The following is a 20,304-nucleotide window of genomic DNA, read 5'->3' as shown; positions in this document are numbered from 1 at the left end:
CTTGATTCAGCCCTCTGTTAGTCTGACCTATAACTTATAAATATTGAGAAATATGGCACCCAGGCCTTTGTATTCGTACTCTGAAGCCTCAAATGTTAGGGATGGGCAGAGCTGGGAGATGTAGATGCACAGTTCTGGAACCCAGGACAGTTCCAATCTGGAATATTTTCCTTTTGTTATGTGTGGTTTCACTGCTGCTTGTTTAGTCTTAACATGCACAAAGCACCCTTACAACCAGTATCACATCTACTTTGTACATCAATTGCATGAGGTGGGCATCTTTCTATTTGCCATTATGCAGTAGGGAACTTGCTCAAGATCTTTCCGCTAGTGAGGGGCAGAACCAAGCTGTGAACCCAAGGTCTGATTCTAAACACACGCTTTCTCATGATGCCTCCCTAGTACAAAATTAACAGTCCAAAAGCTCTGAAAAAGAATAAAAGTCATGAATGAGATTAGCTGATACATACTGCTATGACCATGCCAGCTGTTAAAATATTCAAACATTTTTGGAACAATTGCTAAACAACCCCTCTCCCTCCCCATAATGCCTTCTCTTTGGCCACCCAGGTTCCTCCTCAGCTACCCACCACCATGTCTCCAAAAATTAATCGACTAAAGTGTTTACGCAGGCACAGCAGGGGATCTCCAAGACAGGCTCTGGTTCTAAAGCTGAGTATATTAATAGTTCTGATAACATCACCTTAATCATAGCTCACACTTAACCTGAATGCCAGGCACTGTCCTGAGAGTCTGTGGTCTAACCGCTATGTTCAGCCTACTCTTTAAAGGAATTCTGACTGCTGCGTTAACTTTACTTCTCTTAGAGGGTGGGAAAAGAGGCTTCTGCCTTTTGTCTTCATCTTCATGGCTGGAACCTAAGGTTCTACTATTTGGGTATGTGGAAAGTTTAGTTAAAGAGAACACCACACCCTGAGCATTGAGGCTTCCCTCCATCTAACGTGAAGGAGAGCAATGTGCCCCCAGTTACGTGAGTCTCATGTTCCGTGCCATTACAGACTTTGCAGCAACTTTCTCCTCCCAACCCCTCCACAGGAGAAGCTGGAAATAACAGTGCATGGTGGGACAGTGAAGAGAGAGGAGGCACGGAGGTGGAGCCTGGCACAGGGCTGGGGCTAGAGGGGAGCCAGGCCAGGCGCCTGTCACCTGGGCAGCCACCTGGCCCCTGAGACCAATTTCCAGCCCTGGCTCTGGCAGAGGTCCTGATTCTCAGATGCTTTGCAACCATGATTACAGAGTAAGTGTTAAAATTAGGATTTTCCTCATTCTGCACTGTTTATATCAGACTCCAAGCAGCCTGTAAATACTCCCCTCCCACTTTCCCCTCCGCCCACTTCCTTTCTGACCACATCCTTTTCTTTTTGGCGCACAGGGAGGCATTTTTCCTATTGCAGAAAAGATCATTTGCAGTTTTTCAAGAGTCACCAGTGCGGAGACAGGCTTTATGTTTGTTACCACTCTTGTGTTTAGAGTGAGTTCTTCCAGCACTGGAAACATCTTCTCACTGTGTATTTAACCTTCACCACGTGGAGGTCAGGTCACCCTGTGCCCTCTAAGTTGCCCCAGCTGGTTTCTCAGAGTCCTCTGCTGACTTGTTTCAATTTGATAGCCCTGAGGTCTGGGGTCGTTGGCCAGTTTTCTAGGTCACATCTGAAAATGGTTGACTTCCGACTCCAATTCTGAGTTTCTTGGAGCAAAGCACCTTATCCCACACAGAGAAGCAGTGTTCTCTAACGCCTGCAGAGCGCCGTGCAGGCCCAGGCTGTGTCCCTTACAAGGGTCATGTCCTCTGGCCACACAGCAAGCCCTTTTGGCTCCCTACCAGTCACTGGGACTTGTGTCAGGCCCAGTGGCATTTGTTCTCCATCCTGAAGGAGGTCACAGCCCACCCAAGGTGACAGGTCAGATGTCTTCCCACAGGAGTAAGGCCCTGCTTACGCCAGGCTCTGGGGGTGCCAAGAGGAAGCAGAGGAAGCTGGAGGTAGAGGTCAGCAGGCCTCCTAGGGGAAATGGGGCAGATGAGGGGGAATCGATGTGGGTGGCATTCCAGGTGGTGAGCATGGAGACCTGCCTGTCCCTCACCATGCCCCAATCCTCAACTGCTCTTAGACCAACATGTTTCTCCACTATGCCTCTACAATATGGCCAGAATTTGTCTCTTCTCTCTAACCCCATGGCCACCACCCTGCTCCAAGCCATTTCTCCTCTATCCGGGACCATGCAGGTCCTCTCCTCACTGGGACACTGCTTCCAAGCTTGTGCTGCCCCTGCAAGCCACAAATGTGGTTTTTATAAAATGTACATTAGGCCATGTCTCATCTCTGAAAAATCCTATGATGGTTTTCTACTGCATTCAAATGTCCATGTTTCCTTATTTGCCCCATCAGTTCTCCAGCCTCATTCATCCTCACCCCCTCCCTCCCGGCTCTCTAGACTTCAGCAACTTCAACTTTTCACATTTTTCAACAAGATGAGCTTCCTCCCACTGGATTTGCTGTTCCCTTTGCCCAGGACGATTTTCTTTCAGTTCTTTACATCTGGACTCCTTTCCTTTTTCTGAAAATAGAGATGGGGTCTCACTACCTTTCCCAGGCTGGTCTTGAACTCCTAGGCTCAAATGATCTTCCTGCCTCAACCGCCACAAAGTGTTGGAATTATGGGCATAAGCCACCACCCTTGGCTCCCTTTCATCCTCAACTTGCAGTTCCAGGTCACCTTCCGAGAGTGGCTTCCAATTGCATATGCATTTCAGTGTGCTGATTTGTTTGTGTCTATGCCAGTTTTCCACTAGACTGCATGCGTCCTGAGGACAGGCTTTGCTGCATCTTCAGTACCTCCAGAAGAGCACAGAACAGGTGCTTCCTTCAAGCAGCACAATGAATGGAGCAAGTGTTTCTGGAAGAGCAGGCAGGGCTGGCTGTGAGGTGAGTTCAAGGGAGCAGCAGAGGGAGTAAGATGGGGAAGGCTCTTCTGGAGTCTAGGGGAGAGTCCCACGTGATAGCCGAAGGGATGGGAAGGGACTGAATGCAGATACATTGGAACGAGTGTCCCTGGGGCTCCTGGCAAGGTACTGAGTGAGTGCCTTTCATCTGACAGCTTGCATTAAATAGGAGCCCAGCTAAGCTGGGAGAGGATGTAGGGGCTGGGTGGTGGCATTGAGGGGCATGGGGATGCAACACAAATTCAATCCAGCCCATGGCAGTAGACTGTATCCTCTACTTCCAACCCTTGAAGCCAGACAAATGGCAAGTAGAGGAGATCGGGAGTGGATGTGTGTTTTTTTCCTTCTTATTTTGGAATTCTGCTATTATAGGCAAACCTTAGTTAACCTGAGAAAAGACATTCTTGGGTGGATACACCAAAATGTGAAAAGTGCTTTTCTATAGTTGTGGGACTATAGGAGTTTTCTCTTTATTTTGTGAATATTCTCATTAAAAAAATCAATTTGTCTTTATTCTGTAATAAAAAGGAATGAGTTACCTCACAGAATTACACAGAATGAATACGAAGCATTTCGAGGAAAGAGAGAGAAGAGGTAGGGGAAGAGTGCGGGGTGGGACTCCCAAGATCTGCATGCAAACCTGGATGTTACCACCTGCTACCATGTGGCCTTGGACAAACCACTAAGCCTCTTTGGGCTTTCATTTCTTATGTGAATGGGGATAATAACAAAACCTACCCTGTAGGTTTTTCCTTTTTTTTTTTTTTGAAATGGAGTTTTGCTCTGTTACCCAGGCTGGAATGTGGTGGCACGATCTCAGCTCACTGCAACCTCTGCCTCTTGGGTTCAAGCACTTCTCCTGCCTCAGCCTCCCGAGTAGCTAGGACTACACGCGCGTGCCACCACGCCCAGATGATTTTTGTAGTTTTAGTAGAGATGGGTGTCACCATGTTGGCCAGGATGGTCTCGATCTCTTGACCTCATGATCTGTCCGCCTCAGCCTCCCAAAGTGCTGGGATTACAGGCGTCAGCCACGCACCCAGCCTTTTTTTTTTCTTTCTTTCTTAATGAGAACTCTATGAAAAGTAATCTATATCATGCCTGCCTGGCACATAACAGGTCACAAATGAGAACTATTATTATGGGTATTGCTCATTCAAAAAGGATGTTGGCTGGCTGGGACCTGAGCTTCTTCAAAGGGTAGGACTCATTTCCTCCCTTTATGCAAGTACGAACTGAGTATTTCCCTTCCATCCTGACAAGGTAACAGAAGGGTAGATGGCCACACTTTATTTACATAATAAGGACACTGAAGTAGAGAAATGACTCATTCACGGCATGCACCAAGAAAGATGCACATCCACAGATAGTATTCTTTTCACAAAGAGCACCTACTTTGTTCTTAACATTGCGTCAGACTTTGTGGATAAGACAGAGGATGTAGAAACCACACACACACACACACACACACACACACACACACACACTCTCTCTCTCTCTTTGCCTATAATTTCATCTGGTAAGGGTCTCAAGTCTAAAAATATCTGCTCTGGAAGCTACCAGCCTAGATGCCCTTTCCGGGATGACTTTTGGGCTCCAATGTGAGCCCTTTCACCTTCAATTTCCTCATCTACAAAACAGAGTAGAATAAACAACCTCATGGATAAGGATATGTCCAGCTCCTACAATCTCTGACCAAAGACCTCAGTCATTGTGCTGATGGCGAGTGGGATTTTCAGGGCTGCAAGGGAAGAGTTATGGTTTCAGAAGAGAGAAATATAGTGGTTATTCCCAAGGGATGAGCTGCTCCTCCCAGAATACAGGACACCACACTGTAAGGCTGTAAGGCTCCCAGGGATTCAGAGTGGCTTCCCTGCACCTGGGTCCACATCTACTCTCCTATCAGGGTTCTAGCTCCTCCTGATTGAGTCTCCTGTGACACCTGCCGCTAGGGAAGGACTACAGCTCTTGAACCCTGCTGGATGTCTCTGACTTGCTGCTTGTCAGGCTTGCCACCTGCGCATCAGGTGGTGGAAGTGGGGCACCACTCCTGCCTGCATATGGCCTGGATCCCAGCCCCAAAGCCTGGCTTACCTTGGTGCCTGTACCTGGAGTCTGCAATCCTGCAGGTCCTGTGGCTATAAAAGGCCTTAACACCGTGAACACCTAATGCCTTTCTTTTTGTTTTTTTCCCTTTGTGCCTGGGCATTGACAGAGAAGGTGTGGAGCACTTATTTCTTTTTACCTTATTTGTCAAGTAAGATTCCTAGTATAGAATCTTCTGGTGGATCCCTGGAAGAGAAGCTCTTGGGGCCCTCCGCCATTTACCCTGTCTTGGTTAACTGGCACAGTTTGGCAATGCATCCTCATCTCATGGACTGTTTTAGCATCTCATGGACTGTTTTAGCACAGAACATCTGCCGTTTTAACTGTTACTTGTAAAGACACGACTAGTTTTTTTGTGGCTGAATCTAATGGCAGCATATGCATCTGATGGAGATAATGAACACTGAGCATAGTTGGCTGGGGACCCTGGGCAGCTCAGGGGAAGGAGGGCCACTGTGCCATCCCTTCCCATCTAGACCTAAAGCTGATGTGCTGGCTTCGGAGGCTGGGGTCAGAACTCAAGATCTCTTCATATCTTTTGGCCTAGACAGCACTTCCTGCAATTTATTCCCATCTGATTTGGGAATCATTAAGGAGAACAAATTTTCAAGGTCAAGGAGACGCTGATAAAGACATGGTTGTCAAATCTTCTCTAAGATGAATCAGGAGTTACTAGATACTTATCAGCTGAATGAATGAATGAATCAGGGCACGTCTGCTGGGCACAGCGTGTGAGCAGGAGTGTAGGGCACTATCAGCCCTTCTATCAGACAGCATTCTTGCCTTTCTCCTGCCTCCCTGGTTAGAGGCCTCAGTGACCCCATGACAAGTGACTATGACCAGAAAGAACATAACCCACAGGGTCTGGGTACCTGGGAGTCAATGCCAAGTCTGGCCTGGGGGCTCCTTGGCCTCAGTGGTCTGGAAACCAGGAAATCCAAATTCTGGAAACCAGGAAATAAAGAGATGTGTTTACTGGGGCAAGAACAAGGCCAGGAGAGTCACACAGCAAAACAGCTGTGGTGACAAAGTTGAGACGATCAAGACAGGCTGGGAGCAGGAATCTCAAATGTCAGGTATTATTAATACTGCTACTACAGGTAAGAGGAGCTAATATTTACTGAAGGCTTCCAGGCAGTCTACTAAATTCTTGCTATAGCAACCTTCAAAGTAGGTACTATGTTTCTTTTTTTTTCTTTTTTTTTTTTTTTTTGCATAAAGGAGCTGAGGCTCAGGCTAAATCACTCGCCATTGTCACAAAGCAAGTAAATGGCAGCTCTGGCCTCTGGCTCTCCAGTACTTTTGACCCCTCTTCCTGGTCAAAACCAAAGGCTTTTGCAGCCAGTACTGACCCAGGTCCTCTAACCTGATTCTCGCTCCCCCACCATCCCCACAGCACAGGGTTTCCTCATAGGTGACACTAGAGCAGAGGAATGTCCCCAGAGAAAGCACAGTGGCAGAAGGGCAGGACAGTCATTTCTCTCACTGGCGCTGGGCAGGGTAAGGGCGGGAAGATGGAAGGGGCTTCCCAGTTTCCACCAAATAATGCTCAAGGTGTATGGGGAAGGGTCAAGTTCATGAAAACTGGGCAGAGGGAGGCAGACACAGGAAAACAGAAGGGGAGAGGCTGAGGATGGAGTGCTCTAGCAGCACAGACTTTAAAATCAGAGTTTATCGTTTTCATTAACTTTCCACTTTGTGTTCTTTGCATGCCACATTTCACCGCATGCTGAGTAGGGCAGCAGATGTGGGGAGTTTCCGGCAGCAGCTGAGCTGGGGCAGGAGATATAAGGATGCTGGCAGCTGAGTGTGTACCCTGGTGACAGGACCATGGAAATGTCTTACTAGGCAGATGCCAGCTTAGCACACAAAAGGGGTACCTGTCTGCAGTTGGCAGAGGTGGGGCCACACTGTCCACACATGTGTGGACAGAGGAATTCACATGGGTATTATCAAACTAGAGGGGCAGAGAGACTGCAAAATTCCTAGGGATGCCTAAATGTTCCCCCAGTGTGGCTACATGCAGTCTGGCCCAGGTGAGATGTCTGTCTCAGCGATTGTGGATGAAAGTGGTACACACACTTGCTTTCATTTAATCTGCAACAACACTACTGGGCGGCTACTATGATTACCATCTCCTTTTTTTTTTTAGACGGAGTTTCACTCTTTCACCCAGGCTGGAGTGCAATGGCACAATCTCGGCTCACTGCAGCCTCTGCCTTCCAGTTTCAGGTGATTCTCCTGCCTCAGCCTCCCAAGTAGTTGGGATTATAGGGCGCCCGCCACCATGCTGGCTAATTTTTGTAGTTTTAGTAGAGACAGGGTTTCACCATGTTGTCCAGGCTGGTCTCGAACTCCTGACCTTGTGATCCACCTGCCTCTGCCCCCCAAAATGCTAGGATGATAAGCAAGAGCCACCGTGCCCAGCCCATCTCCATTTTGCAACGGAGGAAACTGAGACACAGTGACACCCAGGATGACAGCTGGAGTAAACCATGGAGGCAGGATTCTCACCCTAACAGATACCTCAACAGGCCAAATTTAAGTACTTGTGGAAGGAAAACTACCATGTCTGGAGCACCTAGTATACTTCAGGCACCATGCTAGGTACTTTGTATGGGTTAACTAGTTTGGTCATCATAAGTCCTTGTGAAGGGGGCACTGTAAGTCCTGTGTTACAAATGCAACAACTTAGATGGAGAGAAGTTAAGTAATGTCTCTCTCTTTGCCCAGCTTGTAAGTGGCAGAGCTGGGACTTAAACCCAGAGGAGACATCCACATGACTGTGTTGTGTTGTCAATTTTTAAAAGTTACATTATTTAATTGATTGGCTAATTCTTTTAATGGGTAATGTTTGAAATGTGTAGGCATCTAAGGCAGTATGTGGGCAGGGGGTGGGCGGGGAGACACACAAAGATGACTCTGACCTGGCTACTAGCAGGCATAAGCCGTAAGTAAATGACTGCAGTGCAAGGAGGAATGGGAGGAGTGCCGCTCAGGCTGGAGACCATTCTGGGGTGCTGGGGATGGCAGAGGGTACTTGTGTCTGCTGCTTTTACCTTCTGTACCCTGGGGAGGGTGGTTCAGAAGTCAGCCTGCCCCAACGCAAAGCCCAGGCTGCAGATGCTTTGACCCAATTCTGCTCAAGCCGTTGGTCATCTCCTTCCAACACTCAAGGGACTGGCTTTTGTTCCTGGATGGATCATCTCTGCTCTGATGATTCTGGCATCCATGTGAGAGCCAGCAGGGGAACTGCCATGCAACAGAGGCCTCTGGAACCTCACGCTCTTTAGATGTTAAATTGAAATCAGGCGCTTTACGACTCTTCTGTATTCAGGAGCCCATCAACGCTGCATGGGAACTGCTGTGGATTCAAAAGGAACACCAGTGTCATCCCTGCATGGCCCCTTACTCCACTGTGCTCCATGTTCTCCTCACTCCCTCCCAAGGGAGTTTTCTCCCATCCGCAGACCCTGCTGGGTGGGGCAGAAAGAGCACTGGGTTTGGATTCGGAAGATCCAGGTCCACTATCTGGTCTGTCACTCAGCAGCATGACTGTCACGAAGGCTCTCCTAGGCCTCAGTCTTCTGAGCTGTAAAATGGGAAAATAATGCCTTCCCGCAGAGCTGCCATGTGGGTTACATGAGAAGTACGTGGAACGGTAGGTGTCACACTTACTGCAATTTCCAGGCCTCACCGACTGGCATCTAGCTATGGCCAAGTCATTCCCACCCTTCAATCCTCTGTGAAGGGCTTTCCTGACTGTTCCAACCTGCCTGACTTCTGGAGGGATGTACGACTAACCCGAAGTATTTGGCCAACCAGGGGGAGGGGCAGAGGGGGCAGACACGGGGTGAATCTGGCTTTGGGCTGTGTGGGGCTAGTGGGCTCCTCCAGTGTACAACTCTTGAGAGGCTTCCCAGTACTGGTAGAATACCACCCAAACCCCTAATGTCCTCCACACCGTCCTGCATCCTCTGGCCTCTGACTCCCAGCTTCCATCTCACACCACACTTCCCCATGCTCTCAGTGTTCCACTGCAAACAGCTTTCCACTCCCAATAGCTTTCCTTATGGCCCTCCAACATGCCAGGCTCTTCCCTGCCTCAGAGCCTTGGCACACACTGTCTGGAAGGTACTTTTTCCCACTGCTCCCTTGGGCAACTGAGTAATCCTTAGGTCTAAACCCAAGTGTCACTTCCTCTGGGATACCTCCCCTGACCCATGCACCTTCTCCTCCCACGATGAACGAAACTAGGTCTCTGCTATAGAACTGCATCTTCTCCTGATTCATAGAACTTACCACCATTTGTAATTATATACATGTGAACCTATTTATGATTTAATGTGTCTCTCTTCGTGTGGACTGGAACACCTTAACTGATCACAACTACTGACGAGGACCCACCACAGCCTGGGATATAGTGGTATTCCATCAGTGTGTATGAAGAGTGAATGTCTACATGAAACAGGTAGCAACCAGGGGCAAGAGGATGGAGGGGAGTGGGAAGGGAGTGGTGGCAGTGATGTGCCTGAGAGGTGCCACGGTGGGCAGCAGGGAAAAAGCAGAGGGCTCTAGGAAGTGAAAGAAAGGGTCAGGAGGAAGACCTGAGAGTGGGCTGTTTGCATTTAAGATTTCAGAGGGGCAGCCATGAAGCATGGCCTGTTTTGAGGCTCCTAGGAAGGGGAAGATGCAGCCTTGTGATGGAGTTTTGTGCAGTTAGGGCATCCAGAGTGCCCTGGGAGCTGGGAACTGGCAAGGAAGTAAGAGAGAGCTCTGGAATGGGGGGTGAGGGGGTGGGTACCGACGGTGCCTATGTCCCTGTGTTATGGGGTGGCCCTGCCCTCCAGATGTCACCAGTATCCCTTGGACTCAGTAGGAGGGAGCTCTCTCTGGGGGAAAGGGAACTCTGTTAACATAACCGCAGTGGGGGTTAAAGAGCAGCTTTCCCTCAGTGGTACAGAGCCCTGTGGCTGGCAATGCTGCACAGACTCCCGAGACTCAGCTCCCACTGTCCCTGAGCCACAGTGGGGCTCTTCGCCCTCCTGGCAGCAATTATAAAGTTGAACAGCAGAGGCAGGGGAGAATCGAAAGCCAAACAGGAAGCCGATAATTGCCTCTTGCAGAAATAGCTCTTTCAAAATAAAAGTGAGGTCCTGAGGTTCCTACCCAGGTCAGTTATACAATGCTGCTCCTGTCCCTCCCAGAGTCCTGTAATCTTCCCAGTGTCTACTTTCTGGCCCTGAACTCCAGTACAGGTCAAAAGATGTCCCTGTGAAAACCAAGAAATAAAAAGTCCAATCCCCCACGCAACACTTTTTAGGGCTTCTGAGCATGTAAACACAAATGAACATACAACATTTTCTAAGCCTGGTCATCACAATCATCTGTCCACACACTGACACATGAACCTTCTCAGCTCCTGGACAGGCAGAGCAATGCCTCACTGAAACTGACCCCTTACTCAACAGGAAGACTAGGCTGAAAAAAACAAAACAGGGGAAGTAGATGTCAGGAACCAAAGGAGGAGGCCACTCCAAGGACAATGGAATGAGAGCTCTCCAAGGTCACCAGCTATTAACTCGGTCCTTTCATGGGTAAAACTAACCCTCTGAAGGGAATGCAGTCCCAATCAGAGTCAGTAATAAAAGCCACCTCAGAGATACGGCTCATGAGACATCAGTTCGAATGATTTCTTCACCACCTGCCACGTGCTTGGTACTGTCCTGGGTGCAGGGGACAACAAGACTCATGAAACAGCGTCCCTGCTCTAATTCTGGGACAGAATTAGAGGCAGATCAATACAATGTGGGGTATTTGGAGACAGAGACATGTCATCAGGGGCAGCAGCAAAAGCCATCTGGGAAGAGGTGGATGATGGTGACTATAATGATGGCTAATGTTTATTGAGGGCTTACTCTGTGCAGGTATTGCTCATGGCACTTCACATGCACCAACTGACCAATCCTCACAACAACCCAATGAAGCTGGTACTAACTTTATTTCCATTTTAAAGTTGGGGTGCGGGCGTGACTGAGGTTTGGGGAGGTGAAGAAACTGGCCTAGGGCAACGCAGGATTTGAACGTAGGCTGACTGTCTCCTCCTGAGCAGCATCCTGGCTGAAGGATGAGCAGCAGAGGAGGAAGCAGCATGCGCAATGGCCTCAAGGTATGGCACGGGCAGGAAGGGTAGAACTAGTTGTTTCTGTATTTCTTAAACACAGTGTTGGGCCAAGAGGGAGGGAAGTCAAGGCTGAAGGGGAGGTGGTGGACTTGACAGTTTCCCCATGAAAGTCTGGTTGGGTTGGTGCAAGAAGGATGGTGATATGGTTTGGCTGTGTCCCCACCCAAATCTCATCTTGAATTCCTACATGTTGTGGGAGAGACTCAGTGGGAGGTAACTGAATCATGGGGGCAGGTCTTTCCCTTGCTGTTCTCATGATAGTGAATAAGTCTCACGAGATCTAATGGTTTTAAAAAGGGGGAGTTCCCCTGCACAAGCTCTTTTTGCCTGCTGCCATCCATGTAAGACGTGATTAGCTGCTCCTTGCCTTCCACCATGATTGTGAAGCCTCTCCAGCCATGTGGAACTCTAAGTCCAATAAACCTCTTTCTTTTGTAAATTGCCCAGTCTCAGGTGTATGTTTACCAGCAGCATGAAGACAGACTAATACAGATGGTATCTCAAGCCTAATTCTTTACTGGTCCTGCCACCTGACACGGCCACAGAGATCCTCCACAAGGATTTGGTGGCTGAATTAATGGGAAAGTAACCATAACCAGATATGGACTTAGTACCTTACATTTCACAAAACAATCCCCATATAAATGATCTCATTTAATCTTCACAATAATGCTATGAAATAGGTATTATGTCCTCTACCTTAAAAACAAGGAAACCAGAGCTCAGAAAGGTTACATGATTTTCTCAAAGTCCAACAGTTCGTAAGTGATGGAGACAGAAGTCTTAAACCTACATCCACATTCTGTTGTGTTTTCTACCACACTACCCCTGCTTCTCAATGAAGCAAGACAGCAGGATAATCTAGACACTGTGTGGTTAACATGATTGAGCCATCTTTTTTTTTTTTTTTTTTTTGCAAAACAAAAAGTGGGGGAAGCTTATGTATCAAAAGTCTATCTTTCTGAAGAATTTTCCAGAACTTAGCTCTCAGGAGGATGATCTGCCCAAAATACCTGCAGTATACTTGGTAAACATGAGCCAGAAGTAATTAGCTAACGAGCTACCATCAATGTTAATTATCTGTGCCAATGGAAGTGAGCATTGATGTGGAGAATAAAAAGTGTGGCAGTGTCCCTTGGATGGCAGAGCCACAGCCCTCCTCCTTCCCAGTGGGGGATGCTGAGTTGTCCTGCCCTATGTGCAGCCTGCACCCCCAACCCTCCCTGGCATTGCCCACCAGGGGCTTGTTCAAACGGGCCCCTCCAGGTGGTCAGTGCTCTCAACACCTCCTCTACCTCCTCCCACCCCTAGTTAGTCCTGCCCTGCCTCTTCTCTTTTGTAGACCCCTTGCTGTGGATTCAGTTTTGGTTCTCTGCCTATTCTATGCCTACTGGTCTTTAAGCCTCAAACTTCCTTAAGCCTGATCTTGTCATGAAGGATGAAGGATGCAGACTGATTCCCCTTTACCCCATGCTCCTCAGCTGCAAGCTGGCTCTGCCCACCCAGAACTCCAGTCCTGACCCATGCAACCCCAGGACATGGGCTCCCCAATATGAATTCTGTGTATACAGCACAGATTTCATTTTAGGTCCAACCATCCCAAACATACTCTTTAAATTTGATGACATCTGTCTAGTTAGTTATTTTTGTGTGATACAGTGAGAGTAAAAGAGGCCTTCAGAAATGCCATTCTAATACACATTTTTGATGAATGAAGGAATAAGTAACTTGTTAAATCCTCCCAACAATGTTGGTTAGGTGGATATGATCATCATCAGACAAGCTTACTGGATCTCAGAGACATTCTAACTTGCCGCTAAGTGTCCGGGCTGAAATCAAACCTGGGTCTGAGCCCCAAACCTACACTCATACAAATCCACTTATAACAACAATATTAGCTGAGAATATATTTAAAAAATAATAAAATATACTTGGGTAGCTACTCAAAGGAACCCTGAGAGAAGCATTGTTTGGAATAGAAAACTCTTTATGTAATATGTAAATAAGCACCTATTAAATTTTCCTACTTTATATGTTTTTTCAAATATATATCTCTCCAGCTTCTCAAAGTGGGGCATGCAGTTTGTGAGAAATGGCCCAGAACAGACATTCAGCAGAAGGTGGGAAGAAGACATGGCCAAGTCATGTCTGCATTCCAGGTGTGGACAATGGTTGTAATCAGCAGGAAAATGATAAAAATGATTTTAAATCCTCATCTCCAAGCAGAGGTTCCAAGTCCCGTCCCTTCCCATTGCTCCCACCAGGAAACAAGAGGCTGACAGGCTGACAGGATGTCTCCTTTTATTTCCTTTTCTCCTGGGTCAAAGGCAGAAGAGAAGAAACACAAACATTACTGCCCTGACACGTTTGGCCCTATATGACCATGGATCCCCATTTTAAAGCCAGGGGCTTGCCTTCTTTTACATAAAATATCTTTCTATTCCTTCTCACATGTAAAGGCTCTAAGAGACTGAACCTTTGCCAAATTAATTGAGGACAAACTCATGAGAGAAAAGTATTTCAGGGCAATTCTTTGCAGAATAAAAGAATCCTGATCAGCCGAGGCTTCTCCAGGGCCTGTAAATGGCAGACAAGCAGGTCACATGGGAAATCTATTTTTTTTTTAAAGAAAGCAATAAAATTAGCAGTTGTAGATTGGGCTCTGGTGGTAAGGCAAGCATTGATTTTCTTAGGAAAGATTTGAATTATACCTCGATGTGTCCTGATTGGCTGGGATGATACAGAATAGGGCTGCTGCAGAGGGACTTGCATAGGCTCAGGATCAATGATGGTGCACGGGGAGAGAGGAGCAGGGTGGGGGCATGGGGGACAGGGAAGAGGGGCACACAGGGCTTGCGAATGACTGTGTGTGTGTGTGTGTGTGTGTGTGTGTGTGTGTGGTGTTCTTGAATCTCTGCTTTACTGAGCCAATGGTGCAGCAGGGGAAGGAAGCAGGACGTCGGGATGCAGGGCTGATCCCAAACAGGAAGCACCGAATGCAACCCCAGAGCAGAAGCCATCAGAACAGACAGCACTTAGGAACATGCCCATGCCTATAGCCAAGGGAAAAATGATGGCAAGCGAGAAGCAGGAACAGAAGTGGCAGGAATGACTGGAGGCAAGTGGGTCCTGATGGAGCAGGAGGCTACAGTCTGGAGGAGACAGAAGCAGAAGGCTACCACCCTGATTTGGGGCAGCTATAAAGAGAATCTGTGTCCCGTGCTCCATGTAGGGCTCAGTCTCATGCCATGGCGGGGCTCTCCACTGCGAAGTGTGCATGCAATGCTGACACCTGCTCTTTGACAGAGAGCTGCAGTGGACATTTCCCAATCACTATGGACCTAGAACTGCCTGTGGCCAGGCTGCACTGTGTGGTGATGAGTCTGTAAATTTGTGCTGTTGTGATCTGTCAGGGCAGATGTTCTTTGACTTCCAACAGTCTGCACTTTTCTTGGAAGACTGATAGTGCAGGAGTGCCCTATAGATGTGGAGACAGAATGTGCCTTAATGTTTCTGCAGTGAATATTCTGACCCTATATGGATGCTCCCATGAATCAAAATGGTCACATATTCTGGACGGAGCCCTGAAAAGATAAGGAAGACATCCGGATGCCAAGTGAGGTTAAGACATGCCGGGAAGGACAAGACAGAACTTCCTTGGTCGTGACAGCAATAACAGTGCTAGTAATAACAGTGCTAGTAATACTTACTGAGGTTTATACACCTATTGAATGCTGGAGGGTTTACAGCATGCTACATACATTTCTTTGTTTCATCTTCAGAATGACCCTTCTGCCTAGTAGATATTATTAGTTTGGTTCTGTCTATAAGAAAACAAGTTTAGGGAGCTGAAGAGACTTGTCTAAGGTGACCAAATCAGCAGGTGGCTGAGCTGACATGTCTGATGCTCAGGACACTTCTGCCTTCATCACCTGGTCTAATGATGACTCTGTCTGTCCATACCAGTCCTTGCAGAGTCATCACCATCCTTGCAGAAGCGTCTGCTGACATCCCTACCCTCAGAGGCTTGGAAGGTCAGTCCTCAGGGTGGCTGCATTTCCCCCTGTTCCCAAAGGGCTTGCCCATGCCCTGTGTGCTCCCTTCCCTTGAGCATGGCATACTCGACGCAGCAGCCCCACAAGAGCAGCTGGAGTGCAGGTGGCAGCAGAAGAGTGCAAAGCTATCATGGGTGAGAACAGAGGTGTGCTGAACAGTCTGGACAGGTTTAAAGATGGCAGAGGGGAGGGTACAGTGGTTAGTAGAGCCAGTGGGCCAGGAAACAGGACAGGAATGCTGATGAGGCTCAAATAGGCCTGGTGCTGCCCGGAGGTTCAGGTGCCTTTGGGGGCATGTGTACTCTTCCTAGCCAATGCTGGGGCATGGGCAGGGGAAGGGAGATTAGGAACTTCATACTGTTTTTAATAGGAGCGTTATGGCCAGCCCCTGCACCTCTGCCCCCGTCATTGTGAGCCCACAGGAACCCCAGGCCTCCTCAGAGTCCCCTCTCCTCATCCTGCCAAAAAGGGGGCAGGAGGAAAAGGGCAGGGAATTGCTTATGTGATAGATAGTAAGTGCTATACAGACCACCCCTACTCCCAACCCAGGTAGGTCTCTGGGACCTGAGTAGATGAACGATTCACGAACTGTTCTCTGTATGTGTGTGTTGGGGTGGTGGCGAGTAGGGAGGCAACACTCCAGTGGCACAGAGGAGTAAGGTGCTGGCTCCCAGGATCAGTGACAGATTAAACACAGAGAAAATCAAATGCTAAATGCAGGAAGCTGCAGACAGAAATGTATTTCCCCAGCTGGAAATGGCAGCACCTAAAAATACTGAGCTATGGTTCTCACAGGAATGCTCAATGCCTCACATTCAATCTAGAATGGCTTCTGGATTATGGGTTAGAGTAAATAAAAAAGATAATCTAAGCAACGTAACCATAGGTTTTTAGCTTAAGATGACATCTGGTATCAACATATTATCTGTCTCTAAGAAACTCAAATTGCCAGTCGTCCCACGAACCTCTGCTGTTCTCAGCAAATTTTCATCTTGACTTGCTTTGACTGCTGGGGAGAATATAAGTTTGGATTTTAGCTCTCCCTTGGGTCTTGGAGTTCTACTACTACCCAGGAGCTACTGTTGAGGGCAGGCTGGTCACTGGTCAGCACATGGCCTGGCCACTCTGGCATAGCACAGTGAGCTTGGGCTGCTTACATCTGTGGATGGGTAGCTCACTTCACTGGCCAACCCAAACAGCCCCATGCATAGATCACTCTACATCCGTCTCTTCTCCAAGAAAAACCACTTTATGTGCACAACCTCTCAATGGTCAGTCAGTGGTAGCATTTTGTTGTTGTTGTTAAGAAGGAAAACTTGCTCCATAATAGATCTCATTCCTGGTTTTGCAAAGTCCTACCTATGTGACCTAGGACGAGTCACTTGGCTGCTTTGTGCCTCAGTTTCCTCATCTGTAAGGTAGAACGAGAGTATCTCCAACTGTCCTGACATAGTGAAAGAGGCCTGCCTCAATGTTCTTGTCCTCTCTCCTTACCCAGTTGGTCTTCCTCCCTGAGTACTTACTATGGCAGCTATGCCTGCATCCCACCCTAGGCTGACCTTTGACTCCAGAAACCAGCCTGGAGTCCTATGATCCAGAGAAGATGAAGAGTTGTCTTCAAAAGAAAAAGAATGGGGCGAGGGGAGAGAGATCATGGTGGACGGGAGGCAAGACTAGATTGCAGCTCTGGACAGAGCAGTGGGAGGCGGCTCACACTGTAAGCTGTAGGTCCAGATTGACTGCAAGAACAAACCAGCAATCCTGAGAGGACCCACAGACCCTCTGAAAGAAGCGGACTGCTCCTGCACGACCCAGGAGACCACCACCCAAAACTGTGAGTGCCCCAACTGCAGAAGCAGGAAAGGGAGACGCTCCTCTCTTGAACACACACCCCTGCTGGAGAAGCTGAAGGTCTGTTTGTGGGAGAAGTTTCCGACTTTACCTGGAGCTGAGTCAGTCTGGAGAGCTGAGAGAAATACAGGAGTAGAGGAAGCAACAGAAAGGCCCTGGGAGCTCACTAGGTCCCCTAGCAGGCCATTCCTGCCTGGCACCACAGGGATCCAACGGGAGAGGAGCAGTGGGTAAAACTCCACAGGGGGAAGGAATTCTCTAGCTTAACTTTGCAACAACTTGAATAGGGCGAGAAGCCTCCTGGCCAGAACTCGGGGGAGTCGGTGCAAATCCAGTGTGCAGACTGCACAGGCAGGCGGAAGAACCAAGCCCCTTTTCTTTCGCAGCTGAGAGGCAGATGGCCTGGGGCAGGTTTTCAAGCCCGTATGGCTCTCCAACTGGAAAGGATCTGGGGACTGTTGTGGCGAGCATGGTGGGAATGAGACCAGCCCTTTGGGGACTGAGACCAGCCCTTCGGGTTGCATGGGAGCTGGGTAAGGCCTGTGACTGCTGGCTTTCCCCAACTTGCCTGACAACCTATATGACTCTACAGAGGGAGCCATAATCCTCCTAGGTGTACAACTCCAGTGACCTGGGAATCTTACCCCCATCCCCAGGGCAGCTGCAGGAAGACCAGCTCAAGGAGAGTCTGAACTCAGACATGCCCAGCCCCACCCCCACCTGATGGTCCTTCCCTACACACCCTGGTAACAGAAGACAAGGGCATATAATCTTGGGAGTTACATGGTCCTGCCCACCACCAGTTCCTCCCCATAATACCACAACTGATGCTCTCTGGAAAGCGTCACGTCCTGACAGGAGGCCAACCAGCACAAAAATGGAGAATTAAACCACCAAAGCCAAGGACCCTCATGGAGTCCACTGCACCCCCCTGCCACCTCCAACAGAATAGGTACTGGTATCCATGGCTGAGAGACCCACAGACCCACATCACAGGACTCTGTGTAGACAACTCCCAGTACCAACCTGGAGCCGGGTAGACTCGCTGGGTGGCTAGACCCAGAAGAGAGACAACAATCACTGCAGTTTGGGTAACAGGACGCCACATCCATAGGAAAAGGGGGAGAGTACTACATCAAGGGAACACACATGGGACAAAAGAATTTGAACAACGGCCTTCAACCCTAGACCTTCCCTTTGACAGAGACTACCCAAATGAGAAGGAACCAGAAAACCAACTCTGGTAATATGACAAAAAAAGGCTCTTCAACAGCCCCACCCTACTGCCTCCAAAATCACACTAGTTCACCAGCAATTGATCCGAACCAAGAAGAAACCCCTGATTTACCCGAGAAAGAATTCAGAAGGTTAGTTATTAAGCTAATCAGGGAGGGACCAGAGAAAGGTGAAGCCCAGTGCAAGGAAATCCAAAATATGACACAAAAAGTGAAGGGAGAAATATTCAAGGAAATAGACAGCTTAAAGAAAAAACAATAAAAAATTCAAGAAACTTTGGACACACATTCAGAAATGTGAAATGCTCTGGAAAGTCTCAGCAACAGAATTGAACAAGCAGAAGAAAGAAATTCAGAGCTCAAAGACAAAGTCTTTGAATTAACCCAATCCAACAAAGACAAAGAAAAAAGAATAAAATATGAACAAAGCCTCCAAGAAGTCTGGGATTATGTTAAATGACCAAATCTTAGAATAATTGGTGTTCCTGAGGAAGAAGAGAATTCTGAAAGCTTGGAAAACATATTTGGAGGAATAATCAAGGAAAACTTCCCTGGTTTTGCTAGAGTTAAGACCTAGACATCCAAATACAAGAAGCACAAAGAACACCTGGGAAATACATCACAAAAAGATCTTTGCTTAGACACACTGTCATCAGGTTATCCAAAGTTAAGACGAAGGAAAGAATCTTAAGAGCTGTGAGACAGAAGCATCAGGTAACCTATAAAGGAAAACCTATTGGATTAACAGCAGATTTCTCAGCAGAAACCCTACAAGCTAGAAGGGATTGGGGCCCTATCTTTAGCCTCCTCTAACAAAACAATTATCAGCCAAGAATTTTGTATCCAGAGAAACTAAGCACCACATATGAAGGAAAGATACAGTTGTTTTCAGACAAACAAATGATAAGAGAATTCTCCATTAGCAAACCATTCTCCATTAGCAAACCACCACTATAAGAACTGCTAAAAGGAGCTCTAAATCTTTAAACAAATTCTGGAAACACATCAAAACAGAACCTCTTTAAGGCATACATCACACAGGACCTATAAAACAAAAATACAAGTTAAAAAGCAAAAACAAACAAAAAAATGAAGTATGCAGGCAACAAAGAGCACAATGAATGCAACTGGTACCTCACAAATCAATACTAACATTGAACGTAAATGGTCTAAATGCTCCACTTAAAAGATGCAGAACCCACAGAATGGATAAGAACTCACCAACTAACTATCTGCTGCCTTCAGGAGACTCACCTAGCATATAAAGACTCATGTAAAGTTAAAGTAAAGGGGTGGAAAAAGCCATTTCATGCAAATGGGGTAGCAGCGAGCAGGGGTAGCTGTTCTTATATCAGACAAAACAAACTTTAAAGCAACAGCAGTTAAAACAGACCAAGAGGGACATTATATGATGGTAAAAGGCCTTGTCCAACAGGAAAATATCACAATTCTAAACATATATGTACCTAACACCGAAGCTTGCAAATTTATAAAACAATTACTAATAGACCTAAGAAATGAGACAGACAACAACACAATAATGGTAAGGGACTTGAATATTCCATTGACAGCACTAGACAGGTCATTAAGACAGAAAGTCAACAAAGAAACAATGGATTTAAACCACACCTTGGAACAAATGGACTTAACAGATATACAACAGCTACAGAATACACATTCTATTCAACAGTGTATGGAACTTTCTCCAAGACAGACCACATGATAGGCCATAAAACGAGCCTCAATAAATTTAAGACAACTGAAATGATATCAAGCACTCTCTCAGATCACAGTAGAATAAAACTGGAAATCAACTCCAAAAGGAACCATCAAAACCATGCAAATACATGGAAATTAAATAACCTGGTCCTGAATGAGCATTGAGTCAAAAACAAAATCAAGATGGAAATT

General features: G+C 47.4%; 1 protein-coding gene and 1 long non-coding RNA gene across 5 annotated transcripts in view; one reads left to right on the top strand and one right to left on the bottom strand.

Moving 5' to 3' along the window:
* Nucleotides 1-20,304, bottom strand: part of FAM78B (family with sequence similarity 78 member B) — a 106,773-nt gene that overhangs the window by 20,314 nt on the left and 66,155 nt on the right. The window lies entirely within an intron of this gene.
* On the top strand, nucleotides 760-11,777 carry LOC131383967 (uncharacterized). 2 transcript variants are annotated; one of them, XR_009214391.1, is made up of 3 exons: nucleotides 760-1,258; nucleotides 2,802-2,945; nucleotides 7,221-11,777. It is a non-coding gene; the product is annotated as an uncharacterized LOC131383967 (long non-coding RNA). The 2 variants fall into 2 exon arrangements; XR_009214390.1 differs by having other exon boundaries at nucleotides 760-1,492.

The sequence above is a fragment of the Hylobates moloch genome, unplaced genomic scaffold, assembly GCF_009828535.3.
Source record: "Hylobates moloch isolate HMO894 unplaced genomic scaffold, HMol_V3 SCAFFOLD_8, whole genome shotgun sequence".
Lineage (NCBI taxonomy): Eukaryota > Metazoa > Chordata > Mammalia > Primates > Hylobatidae > Hylobates > Hylobates moloch.
The sequence above is the reverse complement of the archived record's forward strand: the minus strand, read 5'-3'. Positions and strand labels throughout refer to the sequence as shown.